The sequence below is a fragment of the Passer montanus genome, unplaced genomic scaffold (genome assembly GCF_014805655.1).
Source record: "Passer montanus isolate IOZ18808 unplaced genomic scaffold, ASM1480565v1 scaffold131, whole genome shotgun sequence".
Classification (NCBI taxonomy): Eukaryota; Metazoa; Chordata; class Aves; order Passeriformes; family Passeridae; genus Passer; species Passer montanus.
The window spans coordinates 353,860-371,057 of record NW_024359944.1 but is presented as its reverse complement, the minus strand read 5'-3'; the positions used below and the strand labels follow the sequence as shown (position 1 = coordinate 371,057).

General features: G+C 42.5%; 1 protein-coding gene across 2 annotated transcripts in view; it reads right to left on the bottom strand.

Moving 5' to 3' along the window:
- ATF6 (activating transcription factor 6) overlaps positions 1 to 17,198 on the bottom strand; it is a 74,194-nt gene that overhangs the window by 22,319 nt on the left and 34,677 nt on the right. The gene's annotated exons all lie outside the window — the stretch shown is intronic.

The window sequence follows — 17,198 nt, the reverse complement described above, 5'->3', positions numbered from 1 at the left end:
TTAGCTCTGTCTAGCCTCTGCTCTAGGCCAGCCTTCACAAGGCATCAGAGGAGCTCCCCACATCCCAAGGAGGGGCTGTTTTTCTTTAATGGCACAACTTCTGGCAGTTTTCAACACCTCCTGACAGCTTAAAACCTTATCTGCTCACTATCTGACCACACCCAGTGAGTGATCTCAAGATGAAGCAGATAGAAAACAAGTGTTTTTTGATCATACAAAAATTGTGCCTCAAATCCATGCACTGTCTTTTGACCCTATTTTTTCTGAACATCTTCAGGGATTTAGAGTCTGACACGACACTGGACCTTCTTTACAGGTATGCTTTAGACAATACAAAGTGCAACAAAAATATGCTCTACCAGCCCCAAAATACTGCATGCCACTTCAGAGACTGATTCATAGTACAAATACTCCAAGGAACTACTTCTTAAACCCCTGGGTTGACAGAGCCCCTGAGTAAGCTTTTTTCCCCACAAACTACAGACTTCACACTTTTTAAAAATTTCAGGATCATTGTTACCAGCTTTTTGCTGTTACCAGAGATGAGATGTGTCTGTCCTGTACTCCTACACAGGCCACTGACCTGGCCCTGAGCAGCATCCTAGCCTTTGGCACACAACTCCTGGCCAAGAAATGGAACCTGAGAATTTCATTCTCAGGAATCCAGGGCTGGATGTCAGCAGGTCTCTGAACACAAATGGAGGCTGTTCCCTAGGGAAGAGAACTCACCAACGTGCACTCAGAGCCAAGAGGCTGATCCCCATCTACCCCAGCAGCTCCCAACAGTGCAAAGCACCAAGCAGGATGCAAATGGGAGTCAGGCCTTGGCATTTCTGGTTTCCTCTGGCATTTCAAAAAGGACGTGCATGAAAGTTTACAAATTTGTAGGGGAAATGGCTCTGTAATTTCATTATTGATTCATTTGGGGGATGGCAGCCATACGGTGCCCTGAGGTTACACCACACTGGATGCAGCACTGGTCCAAAATGCCAGAAGTTCCTGAAACACTGCCTTCACCATCAGTGGACATTAAACTGGGCAGAAATGGAGAGGGCAGGGTGCCTCTGGAAACATTTCTGACCCTTATAGCTGAAAAGCACAGGCATGTTTTTGAGAATAGGAAAAAAAAAAGAGAGAGGAAACAAATTAAAACCTCTGCACAAACTGTGACTCATAGCCACCACTCCTGCTCATCATACCAGAAACTTTGTAAAGCTGGCTTGTTTTTAAAGTTGATCTGTTGAGTTTTTAGTTTGGTTGGTTTCTGAGGGTTTTTTTAAAGGCAGACCTTAGAAATCCAAGTTCACAAGGTATCAGACTCTCTGCAGCAGCTCCTGGCAGCCCATCCTGAGAGCATCTTTACCACTTTGAGTTTAAAAATGCCATTTAACTTAATTTGAAGTTGTACCAGTTCTACCTATGTTAACCTTGGTGTCCGCCAGGACACTTTAACACAGTTTGAGTTTGCAGCACATTTAAAGAAGAGAGTTTGTAATTGAGCATTCAACCCCTAATCATAGCATCTAACTACTTTTCTAGGTTTTAAGGGATGGGAAGAAGATTGTCCCAGAACAAAAGTAGTAGTGGGAATGTATAGTGTGTTTCTGCTTTCATTTTTGCCAGAATTGCTCCTTTTCACCCCAGTGCTGTTTCAATCCCTGTATTTCTGTGCACAGGTGGTTTTTACAGTCTCTTCTTTGTACACAGTGATGGAATGAAGTGATGAGATATGATTTTTATTTAAGTGTTTTACCAGAAATAGCTCAAACCCACAGTCAAAAAAATATCCTCTAGTGTAAGATTACACCTTTCTGCCATTCCCAGACAAATTTTCATACATAAAACCTAACTGCACTTTGGAACAACTTCTAGTCACTGTCCCTGCAGAAGAAGGAGTTGCTATCCAGTTTAGCTCCCACATGAGAGACCTTTTAATGAAGAAGTCTTTAGTGCCTTTTATTGTAAATTGTGCTACTGCCAGATGTGATATGGGCTGGACTCCAAAAGCAAACTACCTGGAAAGCACCTCACTGTGAGTCAGAGAGCCTTGTGAAAATCCCAGAGACCTCAGAGGAATGGAAAATTCACTCTGTCACAAACCTCCTTCGAAGGAGTTTCCCCCGTTCCGTTCAAAGGCAGTTCATCCATGAGCAGGGCTCAGCTTTGGAGAGTTTTCCCCATGTAAAGGAGAACCAGTAGCAAAGGATCTTTCCTGGATTAAGAACCAGAAAGGTAATGGAGACTACTAAGGATAATAGAGACCTGCTGGGCTCACAAACATGCAAAGCATTGCAGAGATGCACAAAAGGCAGCTGCAAAGCAGGTGAATAGAAAGGTGAAAAATATTGACATACTGTTCAGTTTTTCTATTTTCATGGTTTATAATCCCTCTGTTCAACATACAAGGCTAAAGAGGGGGAATTATGCCTTAAAATTACACTGAAATATGCTGGTAATCAGGTACCTATAGACTCTACCCAGTGGGCCTCTGGGAAGGCACCAGGTGTCCCTCCAGGAAGTGGAACATCAGTGTGCTTCCAAAGACAAGCTCATCAACCTACTGAAACATCCAGCTTCACGCTGTTAAAGTGACACCAGAGCAGCAAAATTACCAGCTTCTCTCATGCTTCCTGTTCCTCTGCAATCCCTCATTCTGGAATTACCCAAGATGAACCTGCCTCATTTCTATCCAAGTTATTTCAGTATCATTTTTGACTTGCAAGACATCCAAAATAAGAGGCACAACATACCATCATCCTTGCCCTGTGGATAGGGAATGCCCCAGGAAATCATAGTTTGCAGTAGCTTGAATAGGGCACACCAATGCCAGTCCAACTGCAAAGGGGAACGAGGTGAAGAAACCCCATTTGGACTTTAATTCTCTGATAAATGTATTTTTCTTTGTAGTTTTGTCCTTTTTGATTTGAATAGGAAGGAAAAAGGTCATGTGAATGTGGAGGGCACAGGACAGAGACTGGACAGAAATCCTGCCAGTTAAACTTGCCTGCAGAACTGCTGTGCAGGGCCAAAAGTAAAGAACAATGCATGCATTTGCTATGATGTAATTTTGGTTTGGCAGCAGATTAAAAAAAAATTCCTAAACGCAAAGTAAGAGGATGTGAGAGACAGAATTCTACATCTAAGTGAACAGTTTTGGTTAAAATCATATAGGAAGGTTCTAAAGCATTCTTGAAAATGCTTTGGTAATTTGTGTGTGTGTTATTTGTGGAAATTATCTGGGCTTCAAAACAAGCTGAAAAAATGTATGTCTAGCTGACTTGGTTCTGTGCCTCAGTGAGGAAAAAAGAATCCCAGCTTGTACTGGTAGAAAAGGTCCTCCATTATGTTTGATAAGGATCAGGTTTTCTTCTAAAGGCTCTCTCAATCTAACTAGCATCATAAAATTACAAATGTTTGCTTCAAATTATTTGAAAATTGTTTCTCTGCCATTTTCTGTCCTTCCCAGGGGCTACAGAAGCACAGAAATGCAGTTCATCTGTAACTCCCAGCTGAGTCTGTCAATTGTCTTTGCACATTTTACAAAGTTGTAGGACCCAAAAAAGGAATTAATTGTTTTATTACTATTACCCATAAAAAGAAATACCCCTCCTTCTATAATTCACTACAGCAGAGCTCTGCTTTTGCATAGCATCTGCAGGCTATTAGTTTTGCAACTGCAATCTGTAATTGCAAAAACATGTAATTTAGATAGGGCATGTGAATCCAGTCCCATAAAATCAAAAAGGATATAATCCAGATTCTTTGCTTCTCGCACAAAACATTAACTGAAAGTTTCTATACTTGTCAGCATGACCTCAGGTCTTCTACAGAAGACAAATCCTGGATTCCCAGAATTGCTGCTCTGCTGGAGACTGCCCCAAAAAGCACACACAACCCCAACTGTAGAGGAGAATGCTCCTATCCACAAACACGGTTCTTCTGCTCTTCTGCCTTTTGCAGCCCAGCCACACAAGCACAGAGGTAGCCAGTGCACAAAAATGGTGCAGTTCCATGGGCACACTTCTTAGAGGGGAGTGTGATCTCTTCAGATCACATTCCCATGAAACAGAAGCTGCATGGCTAAAAAGAAATTGATGCCAGGCTTTCTCCAAATGCTGGCTCAACGTAACACTGCTAATCCATTTGCTAATACAGCTGTCCTCTGCTTTCTCTTCCCTCTGACTTCAAAGAACAGTGAACTACTACAACACTTTGATCTCACTTTGTGGTGAGATCATCCTGAGAGCTCTTCAGAGCGCACTTGCCAATGCCACAGCCAACTCACTGCCAGCAACAGCCTTCTTCCACACAGGAGGCTGGACCAGAGGGCTCTTCTAAGCAGCATTTCCAGGATCCATAAGGACCTGGGCTCCAATTTTCATGTCTGTCAAGATCATACTTCTACCTTGCCTTTTCCCTGACTCGCTGACCCCTCATGAAAAGACTGTATGAGAAAGATTTTGATAGTGATCAGGGTTACAAAGATATCAAAGACATCAATCAGGGTTAAATACACATGAGAAACATTCAGGAATAGCTAACAAGCCCAGGAAAGGTCATGCAGCCTGTGACTGAACACTCTTCTGGCAGAACAATTTCATTTCAAGGCAGGAGAAAGGATGCTTTCTTATAGTGAAAAATGCCCACACATGCAGGCAGCTGGGGATTTAAGAGAACTTTAAAATGCTAATCAGAAACAACTGCTAAGTAGAGTCAAGACTTCAATTTTTTTTTAAAATCAAGGCAATTAATTTGATCACAGTGTGTTCAGTTCTACACACACATGGCACAAGAGCCAGCTCTAATCTGAAATTACTGTCTTCCTGCCTTCTGCAGCAGCAGAAGGAATTTAAACCTCCCATTCGAGCTCCACACCATGCAAGACAGCTGCAAGGCAAGAAGCAGAGCACCTGCAGTTGTCAATGCAGCAGACTCAGCATCTCGGACAGCTCAGCTAAGCAAGCTGAGACAGTCAGAATTCGGACACAAGATGCAGGATTCAATCTGAAGGGCAACTTTTATTAAGTGGATCCAAATACATTCCCACGCAAAGAAAAATTATATATATTGCTGGTCTACAGGTGAATATACAGTTAAAGCTTCAGGTAAAAACACTACTAGACTGCAAAACTTCACAGAACCTGTTAATTATTCTAAAAAGTGTGCACATTTGGCACAACAGGACCCAGCTGTTCATTAGCCCAAAATCTGAGCACACACATTCTTGAGTTGAACAACTGGGATTTACCTTAAAATATGTTTTACTGTCTGCAGAGAGAGCATACATGTCCTTTGCAACCAGATATCAGGTACTGGATTCAGATCTGGTTTGAGGGAACAAAATGACAACTGCAGCTTACATCTCACAAGTCATTGTGACTTTCTCCCTTTCCTGATCCATCCACTGATCTGTGATTGTTGTCAACTTGCTGGAAATATGTTCATTTGGAGGGGTAAACAAACAAATTGAAAGCAAGGCTAATGACAAGAGAGAATAAAATAAGTCTAAATTAAACTCAGATCAAACCCACTGGGAGCCAAACTCAGGGCGCTGAGTCCCTGCTGGGAGAGCCCCAGCTTGCTGCTGCTTGCCCTTGAGTGCCTGTCCTGGTTTCAACTAGGAGAGACTTAATTTTCTTCTTAGCAGCTGGCACAGTGCCCCTTTTAAATTTATGTTAATAACACCAATTTTTTGGCTGTTGCTGAGAGTTTACCCCAAATCAAGGACTTGTGGCTCTCCCATGCTCTGCCAGTGAGCAGGTGCACTTCTGGGAGCCTGCACAGCTGACCCAAATTTTGTCCAAAGTGGACAAAGGCATATCCCATACCACACAATGTTGTGTGCAGTACACAAACTGGGGAGAACTGGCCAGGATTGCTTCTTGGGACAGGCTGGGCATCAGTCAGCAGGTGGTGAGCAACTATACTGTGCATCATTTGCTCCTCTCCTCTCTCCCCTTTTCATTTTAAATTATAATTATTACAATTTTTAATTATAATTATTATCACTCTTTTAATAATATTTATTTTATTTTAATTATTAAACTGCTTTTATTTTACAAGGTGTACTTTTTTTCCCTCCAGTTCTCCTCCCCACTGGTGGGGAGACAGGGCATGAACAAGTGGCTGCATGGTTCTTATTTACTGGATGGTGTTAACCCATGGTTCTGCCCAAGAGCAGACAGTGGCAGCTTGATTCACATCTGCAGCCAGAGAGATGCTGCTTCTGGGAGCACAGCAGATGTACAGGAAATTAGCAACAAATCTTTCCTAATTGTGGAAGTTGCATCAATTACACAGAAATACATCAGAGGACTGGAAAGTCTGGGTTAGAAGTGTTTGCTGTCCCTCAAATTCTTGGAAAAAGCAACTGACCATGAGTTAAATTTCTGGGGATCTCCTCCACCCCCATCCTTCAGCCTCATATGCTCAGGGTACCTGAATCTCACTCTAAACCTCTATGAAGTTAACTTCAATGAGATGGAGGTAATCACCTCCCAAGCAGCAGCAAGAAATGATGTTTTAGGTCACCATGATGATGGTCACAGGCAGAAAGCTGTTTTATAAACAGAGGCAGTACTTTGACTAAACTGCCTGGTTTTAAAAACACAGGTCTCATTTGCATTGTCAGTACCTGCTGGATAAAGCAGCTTTGAAGGCACCTTTCTATGGAACCTAAAGAACTGGGTCCTCTGATTTCACTGCTGAAAGTGGTTTCTCCTTCCTTGCAAATCATGCCAAAGCTGAATAAAAGAATACCTTTTTATAAATATAATCACCCCCAATGCAAATGACACTGCCAAACCCCCAAGAACAGAGCAACATGGGACATAAGGAAAGAAACACACGCAGATAACACAGAAACAAACACTCTTCTCAGTCACCAGTTGGTTGCATTTTTGCCTGAACCCCCCAGCTTTACCCAGAGCTCTGCAATGACTTCAGCTCAGAGCTGGGTGGGTCTCTGCACATCCTGGCAGCAGGGACAGGCAGAGTTCCTGGGCTGCCACGGTTGGACAGTGGTCTGGCACACTCAGGCCATGGCTGGGGCTCCAAAGCCAAGCTGCCTTCTGTTTCCCTCAAAATGCTGGTGCACAGACAACAAGGTTTTATTTAATATCAGGATGCAGTGGGCTGAATCCAAATTTGATGGCAGCATTTTAAGCTGTGCAATGTGTATTACATTACAGCTGCTTGTTGGAAAGATGTTTCTCATTCTGCAGATCCCAGGCCATCTGTATGGCTAAGGATTCATCAACTATTAATAGCTTCTTCTAATTAAAGAGATATTCAATATAATAATGTTAAAGAAGTTATTGCCTCTGTTAGTAAGCTCAGTTAAGACAGTATGAAGATGAAGCTCCCTTTCGTTTTTTTTGGCCATTGGTTTGTATTTAGCCCAGCCCAATGAGCTTCCTTGTTTTCACATTTGTGTTTCACTTCCAGGTTTCACTTCTAAATCTCAATTCTGAGTCCAGACTTTTTGCCAAAAATCTGCTCTGTTTGAATTTCTAGTCTTGCTGAGGAAGGCATAAATCAGTTTTTAGAAACAGAGATCATTTTATAAGTGAAAAAGGACTATAAAAACACCCCAGCATTTTCCCCTAAAAAGAACCCCTCAAACCAAAACAAGAAAATAATATGATGGAAAATGGTCTTAAAAGCATATATAAGGTACATGACTAACTCATACTGGGAAGCAAAAAGGATGCCTGACATTGAGGATTCTTTGTCAATCACCCCTGAGGTACCTGAAGTGCCCTTCAGAATGGCTGGGAATAGTCTGAGCAATCTGATCCCCATGACCACCTAAAACAGGAGGGTCCCTTCTCCTTCCCTGCCAGCCTCTGGCAATTGTCAGACTCTCCTGAAAATGCCCTGAACTCCTCAGGCTGTTTTCCCACCAAGATAATAAAATAAAATTGCCCAAAGAGAGACCTGAGTACTCACAGCCAAGGACTGGCATGGACAACATGGACCTCCTTTCTGGTGCTGATAATGACTCACTGGCCTTTACCCTTAGAAAGTCCTGGAATCTGCTCATGTAGCTAGGGAAGAAAAAAAATCATCCAGTTTTGAACAGTGTGAGAATACCACAGTGCTGTACAAGCCATCACACAAGCCACTTGCACTTATCCATTGTACAGCTGGTAGAAAACAGCAGTTTCCACAAGAAAGCTTTCTTGCATGACAACAGTTTACTTGGATCCTACTCTGAAGCCTGAGAATGGATAAACAGAGGTGTAAACTGGTGCATGAGCATCACACTCCTTGTCCATCTCCTGACTGCATGTGAGTAACTGCTTGTCTGCCACAGCAATTGAATTAGCAAGATCACAGGCACCAGATTAGATAAAAGAGAGGGAAAGGTCAGCTTTGGGAAGATAAAAACGTGGAGATGTTTGCTTGCATGCCACTCAGAAGACATCAGGCTATCTCTTTCAGGCTGGGCCTGTCTCTCTTCCTGCAGAGTAATATGTTTTCTTCTATCACAACGTGCCAGCTCTCCACCACATTTAGAACATAATAGCTCAAGCAAATAAAAGCCTTTCATCTCCCCACTCAGGGTGAGATTAATTTTTTCCAGCTTTAGCTGTCTCACAGAGTTGTCTGGGCTCCTTTTAAAACCTACAGAAGAAAAGGCACCTCTGGAAGGAAATCCAGTCCATGCAATGGTAGGTGTTTGGGATAGGTGGGAAGAGAGAAGAGCTTTTGAGAAGAGCTTTTCTGCCTCCATTTAGCAGAGAAGGAGCCTTGAGTGGTGCTTGAGAATTTGTGGCACCTGATAGTTCATAAAGTAGCAACAGCAATCTGTGAAATTATTTAAGAAAGAAAGTCAGATGCAAAGAAATTAAGAAAGAAAAACAAAAGTATGAAAGGAACACTGCAAATTAAGCAAACCTAAGCCTTTATCAGTGCACCTCTCACTTGACACGTGCCAGCAGCATCTAGAACTACAGTAAAGGCTTTTGCCTTCAACTGTTCTAATTAGGTACATTTTGCTAGTGGAAGAAGAAGTCTTGAGTTAATTTCCACATTTTCTACAAACATCCTGAAAAGTATGATGCAATCATATCAGAGAACCACAGAAGCTCTGTTTTCATAAATGTGGGTTTTAAAAATGAAATGCCCCACTGACAACATTTCACCAAGCCACTGGAGTTTCCAGCTTTTTTATTTAAAAATATAGGGGACTTTCAGGTCAAAGAAATCTCTACCAGAATCTAACCACAGAATAAAAATGTGAGGCATGATGCCTGAAAGGTTTTAGATGAGTACAGACATCAGTGACCTCCTAGACACTGAGGGTACAAATAATATGGCAAGATAATTTACTTCCCTACATGGATAGCATCAATTGCATGGGCACTTTTATAACCACCTAAATTAGGCTTCCATATGAACCCTCCCCTCTTTTCTTACTACTGTACTGGCTTTAATTCTACACAAAACAACTGAACATCTTGGACTCATCATGACTTCTGCAAAACATCAGAGGTACTGAGCACCCTGAAGGCACCAATCCAAATATTTTCTTCCAGCTGAAGGGCTACTCAGCTTGCCATTAACCAGTTTAATATGTGTAGTCACTACTCTCTTCATTACCTAAACTCATGAACAAAAATACCTTATCAGGCTCTTAATGTGCAGGTCTACAGCAGAGCAAGAGCCTGAGGCTACTTCCGGCTGCTGGATGTGCCCCCTTTCACTTCCATTCCCTCCTGCCCTCTGAACCTCTTGTGGCCCTGCAGAGCTACGCCTGACGCACACAAAGGCAATGGGAACTCCAGGCAGTCCCCAGACTGCAGATCATTTCCCCCCGTCCCTCTGATCCCACACAGATCTGTTTGTAAGCACACCAAGAGCACACACAGCCCTGTAACAACTGCACATGCCATTACTGGGAAGGAAACCCAGACCAGTAACACATCCTCTGATGGGCCCGATTCAACATTATGACTTCCTAGTTCCAAGCCCAGGCAGCTGCACCAAGGCTTTGTCAGGACATTTTCAATCAAAAAAAGCACTGCAAGCAGCTGGAGGTGATTTGTAACAGAACTGGACAGAAGGTGCCACAGCTGAGGTACAGGTTTTTGTCTTTCACTGCACACTAGTCTTGTTCTAAGATGCCTGTTTCCTAGGAGAATTAAGGTACTGGAAGTGACTTTTATAAGCAAACAGGTAAATTCTCAAGTCAACCATCAAGATTTGGAGAGACTAAGTCATAATGGTATCAATTTTGATTCACGTGAAGAGGTTCTACTCTGCTGGACAGTGCTGGTTAGAACTGCCAGGAGACCAGAGGAGGGATGGCGTGCTGCAGGGAATTAAATGGTCATTATTCGAGAACTTCGAGGACATCAGGTTCTTCTCTCTGGCCTATCCTGCACTCTTTACAGGCACATGAGTGCATGACAATGAGACTTAGGGACAGACATGCTTTTTACAAGCATTTCTTACATCCCTTTGACAAGTGCCATGCTGGGGGCAACACCCACCTCCTGCACTGCCATACCAAGCCAACACCAACCAACTCTACCCTGAAATGGAAATACCTTGTCACAACATTGCCATTCATCCAGCTGGCTTCACACCCTTTTTTCAGCATCTGTAGTACCACACCTGTGTTTAGCCCTAACCTAAAGTTTCCTTCTGGTTGTGTAAATGTAGTTCTTTAAGCTTTCTTTTATTCTCTTAGAGCTGCAATTACCTGATTTTGCCAAAATTCTACACCAAGCAAACTGCTGCATCTGTTACTTTTCTAAAAATGACAGCATGTTTATGTCTAGTTTCATTTTTGTACATGTTTTGCTATGTTGGCACTTCGGAAGCTGAGTGGGAAGAAGGAAAGGAAACTTCATGCCTGGATTCTATGCAGCACCTCTGCTGCCTGCTGGAGAGTTTAGGCTTACAGCTGGTTAGCAAATGCCAAACATATGGACCAGCAAAAGGAAAGAGAAACCCACAGTGTTTTTTCCTCTATGTTAAGGAGATGCCCTTCTGGAGATGCTGGTCCCAGATCAACTGAGACAGCAGACTGGTTTCTTTTCAGCCACCTTTTCCAGGAGTCACCTGCCCACTGATCACCTACTGAGCTCCTGATGAAAAACTGCAGGTCTGAGTGCTCAGGACTGTTCTTAAGAGAGAAGAGCTCGATGCTGATTTCCTAGAAAGGAGATTAAACAAGGGCTTCCGAGATGCTAACAAGTGACTCAACCTAAGAATCTCCACGCTGAGGAACAGCTTGGAAATGTGCACTCCTAGAGTCCCAGAGGAGAGCATTGTTTAACACACAGGAGCCTGGCAGGACTCAGATCCTGAGAGGAAGGCCTGTGCACCTCCCCACACAGCATGACTTCTCTGAGCACAGCTCAGACCACTTTCTTCACACTGGATATAACCCTCTTTGAGACCGCTGACACTTTCAACCTTGTTTTGGATAGTCATGAAACCAAGGAAAAATAACACTCACTTGTGCAATACTTGGTGGCCCTTTGCCAAGCAGCTCCAAGGGCAGTGGCCCATGGCATTTAGCAGGCAGGCCACTCCTCCACAGCATCCTCATGCTGCAACACACTGCTCGAGCTGTGCACATGTGCCTCCTGCACAGCTTTGCCTTCTCTCCATGAAAAACACTTTCAAGTGCCAGAATTATTCACAGGCACATTTTAACGTTTGCAATCAAAACACAAAGAGGATTTCCTGAATAGTAGTTTCCAGTGTGAAGGATCTCTTAGCTTAGCCCATGGCATTCTGAATTCTCAGTCACTAACTCAAAGCTTGACAGTCTCTATCAAATGTGCTGGCAAAACTGGAGTTTATCCAACTGCAGGGTGAGGAGCAAGCTGTGCCAGGCAAGAGGCAAAACGATCTCTTCTCACATCCATCACCATTCCAGCAGATAGACCACAAACAACTAGGAGACTCAGAAGATGAAAACAAGTTTTATGTTCCATTTTCAAGCAGTTTCAAAGCCAGCTTAAAGATAAAAATGTACAGTGAATTCTACCACACTTCTTGTCCTAGGAGTGTCAGCTATTTAAAAATAAAACCTGGAAGCTGCAAGAGTTCTCTTCGGTCCAGTGGGATGTGATGATAATCTGCACACACTCATAACAGCACCTGGACTCTTACTTCATAAAATAAGCTTTGTGTGCTGTCCAGCTAAAAATCTGGCAAAAGGATTAATTCCAACTGGAAGCAAATAACTTCATCTGACCAAAATTAACTCTAAATGTGTGCCTAATATTTTAAATAATGGTCTCAAATGTAATACCGTAATGATTAATATTTGCTAAAAGGTAGGACACTAATGAAACCAAACCCATCTCTATTATGCCTTACTTTTATACAGACCCTAGAGTGCCAGATATAAAAACAGAAAATGAACAGAATAATATCATTAGTCTGAAGATGTGAAAGTGTGAAGTCCAACTAAGAAAGCAAGCGTGGGCACTTTGAAGTGCTCTCTGCATGTGCTGTCATTCAAGGCAACAAAGTATCAAGAAGGTAATTTTTCCAAGCAGTTCATTCCTACCAGATTCAAGTCAGTGTCTTACTGGCTACTGCAGTTCCACAGGTGAAGGTATCATTTATGTCTCTGTACAGTTAGGGCTCGGTCAGCATCGATCCCATAATAAAATACTGCTACAGAGCATAAGCAAGAGCCCATCATTCCCTTCTGGGGAACTGTTCAGAATAATTTGAGTAAAATTTTCTTCAATGAATACCAAGCTATCAACTAAAGAAAGACGTACTATTATCTGGCATAAGTATTATTAATGTATTATTGAACTTGGGTTATTTCCTGAAGGACGAAAACAGTTGCAGAGCTCCATATTTTTACCACCTGCTGTGACTGAACACTAATTAATTGTCTGTGGATAAACTTGTGCTCCTGTTCCCTTTGTTGGTAGCTATTGTCTGTTCTGTACTCTTATTAGTGCTGTTCTGTACTCTCATTAAGTGAGATACTGCTATCATTCCTTTACTGAGACAATTCCCACTGTCTAATCACATCTTCCTCCCACGCTTCCCAATTATACTTCTCTAGCCAATGTCCACACCAATTTCATAAGCAGTGGGTCTTTTACAGAGGTTTTCCAAACCCAACAATCTTCCTTTCCTTCTTGCCCACAGCTCTCTGCCTCTCAAGCATGCAGCACATTTTAAATGCATGTATGCTATTACTGGTCACGTCCCCCTGCAACCGCTTTGGGTTCTGGAGACATTTCTTCCAGCATGTTTTATTTTCACTATAATTATCTGCAGTGTATGTTGTCCTTCCAAATACTAGTTTAAAAATAACAAAGTATTAGTCAGATCTGGGATGTGTAAAGAAATTCAGTGATGGCATTAATATGATATAGTTCCAGCTACCATGGAGAAGACAAACCAATCAAGACTATACACACAAAATCCAACAGGAGCTTTTGCTTCATGCCAGACATATTTGAGTTGACTTTCCTGCCTCTGCTTATACATCTGTCCTCAACACCACATCAATTCTCGACTTTATTTGGAGGACAGTGGGGTTCAAAGGGACCCAAGGAGATAAAAATCAGAGCAACTAAGACTTTGCTTCCAAAATGCCTTGGAATAGATTCCCAAGTAGGAGCAGCTCTCCAAGCAGGAGCTAAGAACAGAACAAAGGAAACAAAACCCCACTTGCTGGGACAGGCATTACTTCCCTTCTCAGAAACCATTCTGCAATGCTGCTCTGGTCCCTCCTACCCCCTGTTTGCCCCTGGTTGAGCCAGGAGGCTGCAGGAGATGTTGCACTGCAGCTGGCACTCGTGGCTGCTCCTCTCTGGCTTCCACCCCCACACATCTGGGATGTGTCACTGCCTGCTCCTTCTCCCCCTCCTCTCAGGCTGACTGTTCTCCACAGCACACACACAGCTCTTTGCTGCTTCGCCCCCCAAAGGATGTCCTCAGTGACAAATGATGACATAGTCAGGTTTTCTGGAAAACAGGAGAACATGTTGACAGATACACTTCTTAAAGAACTGCTGGCCTTTAGCTGCAAACTTAAATGAACTTCTTTTGAGCGTCCTTTTACTTAACTTGCAGCTGTGTTGTTCGCATACACAAATGTTTTGAGAATCCCAGGACAGAGGTGAGGCCATTTGTGTTCTGTAGACCAACATAAAATTTTAGACTCCATTTTAGATTATTAGATTTCTCTCTGGAGGATTTCAGACTAAGCTCTAAGATGTTACCAAAAGCAACATCTTCCCCAGCTGAGTAACAGAAAGCGCACAGAGAAACCTTCTCTCCACAACTTCTCCATCCCTTTGAAAGTCACCTCTACCTCCTCCCCACCTACCTGAAATATTCCATATCGGTAAGGAAGACAGTTCAAGAAACACCAGAAAGAAAGCTTGCTTCATTGTTTTCATATGGACACTGGGGATTTGGAAGAAGAAAATTCCCTGACACAGAACGAATCCTAAGTCTGGCCAGAAGAGAGGGAATTGTAACAAAGAATACAACAGGCAAGACTTAATTTTCACTATCGACACTTAGATGGAAACAGGAGGTTTTCATAATGGATTTTCAAAGTCAAATACAGCTGTAGTTTGACAGAGGCTGACTCACTGAATTTCAGGGCATACTGAAGCACAATCACACATACTGTTTGCTTCCTCAAATTCTCCCAGAGGAGAGGCAAGAATCAGCTTCACAGAAAAGACAAGCTAAAGGGTGACCTCTGCTTTGAAAAGAACAGACAATTTTATCATGGATACTGTGCCCTAAGCCTCAGTTCTTTTACCATATATTATTCTCAGCATATTTATAAAATATAGGACAAGATCTAAAAATCCTTCAGTTCTGGGATAAAATAACCTTTTTCCCCTGAACAGCTACAAAGGCTCCACAGGAAAAAGGGCAGTTTGTAAAATCTTTCAAAAATCTGCATGTTAACTGACAGCAGTTGCAAATCCACAGAACTCAAACATACAGAATGGCTGCTCTATCTTTAGGGGCAGCAGGACTACGTGGGTCTAATCAATTCATGTGAATGAAACACCAAATTACACATCCCAGTCTGCAGAAATCTGCAAAAAAAGTCAACAGCAGAAAACTCCCTGCTCAGTAAAAACCACCCATTGTCAAGTGCAACAAAGTAGGAGGAAAATATATGCTAGGACTGAAGTTCTGGCTGTGAAACACCATCTGAAGCCAACTTCTTCTAAAGCAGTTTTCCCTGCAGGATGTCGATGGCATCAGGAGTACAGTGAATTGGAACCTGCCTCATGCTCTCTGATACATTCAAATTATTGTTGCCAGCAGTGTGTGCAGAACAGCAAACTGCTGCTGCACAAGCATGCCAAAACCAGGCTTTATAATATTTTGCTTCCTGAAAGTAACAGATCATCCCAAATACAATTATATAATCTCAAATACAATTAGCACAGCACAGGCTTATTACCAGCAGAAGCACATCACAACCTAGACATTTTTATTCCTAGCAAACAAGGAAAGAACAAAAGTTCTGATTGAAATTTGGCTTAAATAATTTCACCAAAAATTTGTTTGCAGAACTTGAAAAGCTGTTAAATGCTTACTGCAGATGTTTGCTTATGGGACTGGAAATGTACTTTCATAATACAAGGTTTCCCTGAAGCTCTATGGTTTATAGCAGAAATTTATAAAGCAAATTCCTGCTCTTACAGAAGTTGGTAAAGGCTTTGCCATTGACGCCCATAGGGCCAGCATCACTCTTGCTCTAAGAAACATAAACCATTTAATATCTACTTTTTACTGCATTCTACTGTAAGATACTCTATATGCACTGCAATAAATGCAAGTGGCAAACTTTGATATTAGGAGACATTTCGGCTTTGAAATAGAGAAAGTAGTGAGAGGAAATGCCAGAAGTCCTCTGAATTTCCCAAGTGAATTAAACTTTAAACTGTGTTTTCCTTAAGAACAGTAATTACATTCTTACCCTAAAAAACGTCACTGTCCTTAAATAAGCCTGCAGAGATGTCATCACTGAGTGAACCTTCCAGGATGGAGAAATTTACTGCTTAATCACTCCAAGTTGTGAGGACTGTGATCCTAACCACACAAGGGTGGAATGATCCGAAGCAGCATTTAGAGGCCAAAGTAAATTGGATGGGATTTGTTTTCTCCAATGATTTACTAAATTACTTTTCAAATTAACTGGCTATTCAGGTAATTCTAGAAACAACTGCAAGGCCTGAGCACTCTGTGGCAAACCAGATGTGAGCTTTGATAGAGAGCTGTGGGGGTGCCAGGCTCACACAAAGGCAGCCAGGTGTCTCTTCACTGCTGACAGAGCACCTCAGATCCACCAGCTGGGGTTTTGTACCCACACTCCACTGGGCTTTTAGGACACATCAAGCAGACCTGTATCACAGACATTACAGAGCAGAAATCAAGGGGGTGGGCAGAGCAGCAGACTCTTCTTGTTTGAAATGACATTACAGATTCCCCTGATAATAGCAACAAATTAATTTCTTTAGATGCAGAGCAAAAGCCCTGCTTCTTCTATGGACTCAGCTGATCCAAATGCTACTTTATTTTCCTCTCTCCTCCTTAAAAAGGAAAAAAAAAAAAAGTAAACTTCAACTGTAAATATGCGGACCTGCAAGCCTTCCAAGACAAGGAGAGAAAATAAAATTTATTAGATCATGGGAATCTCAGTCTTACAGGTAGCAAGCATCCCCAGAAGAACATGCAGTGTGCAAGGGCTTTGCTTTCCATCTCTGCACTTCCAGAAGTCTTGGCTGAGTCCTACCATGTAGGGGCATCCCTAGCAAATCCCATTTTCTAGAAAATTCAAGGAACTCGGGGGCACAGCTCCTGCAGTGCAAGTGAGAACACACAAAAAATGTTCCATTTTATCACATGCATCCAGGAGAAATGCTGGGGTTTATGAGGCTGCAGAGCAGGAAATGGGGACAGAGCATCCAGGGACATCAGGTGGAAGGGAACTCCTGAGATCCACAGTCCTACTTTCCACTTGGAGCATTACAACCAGAAGTACCCATTCCCTGCAACATTTTAACTACATGATTCTTGCTCTGTTTTTTATGTTACAGGGCTGTAACAGCATATTAAGTATGTGGGAGTGTCTGCACGGGAAACAGTGAGAGAGGAGAACAAAACATTTCATCTCTAGGCCTTGGCTCCTCACTCGGACAAGTGCACGCAACACAAGTGAA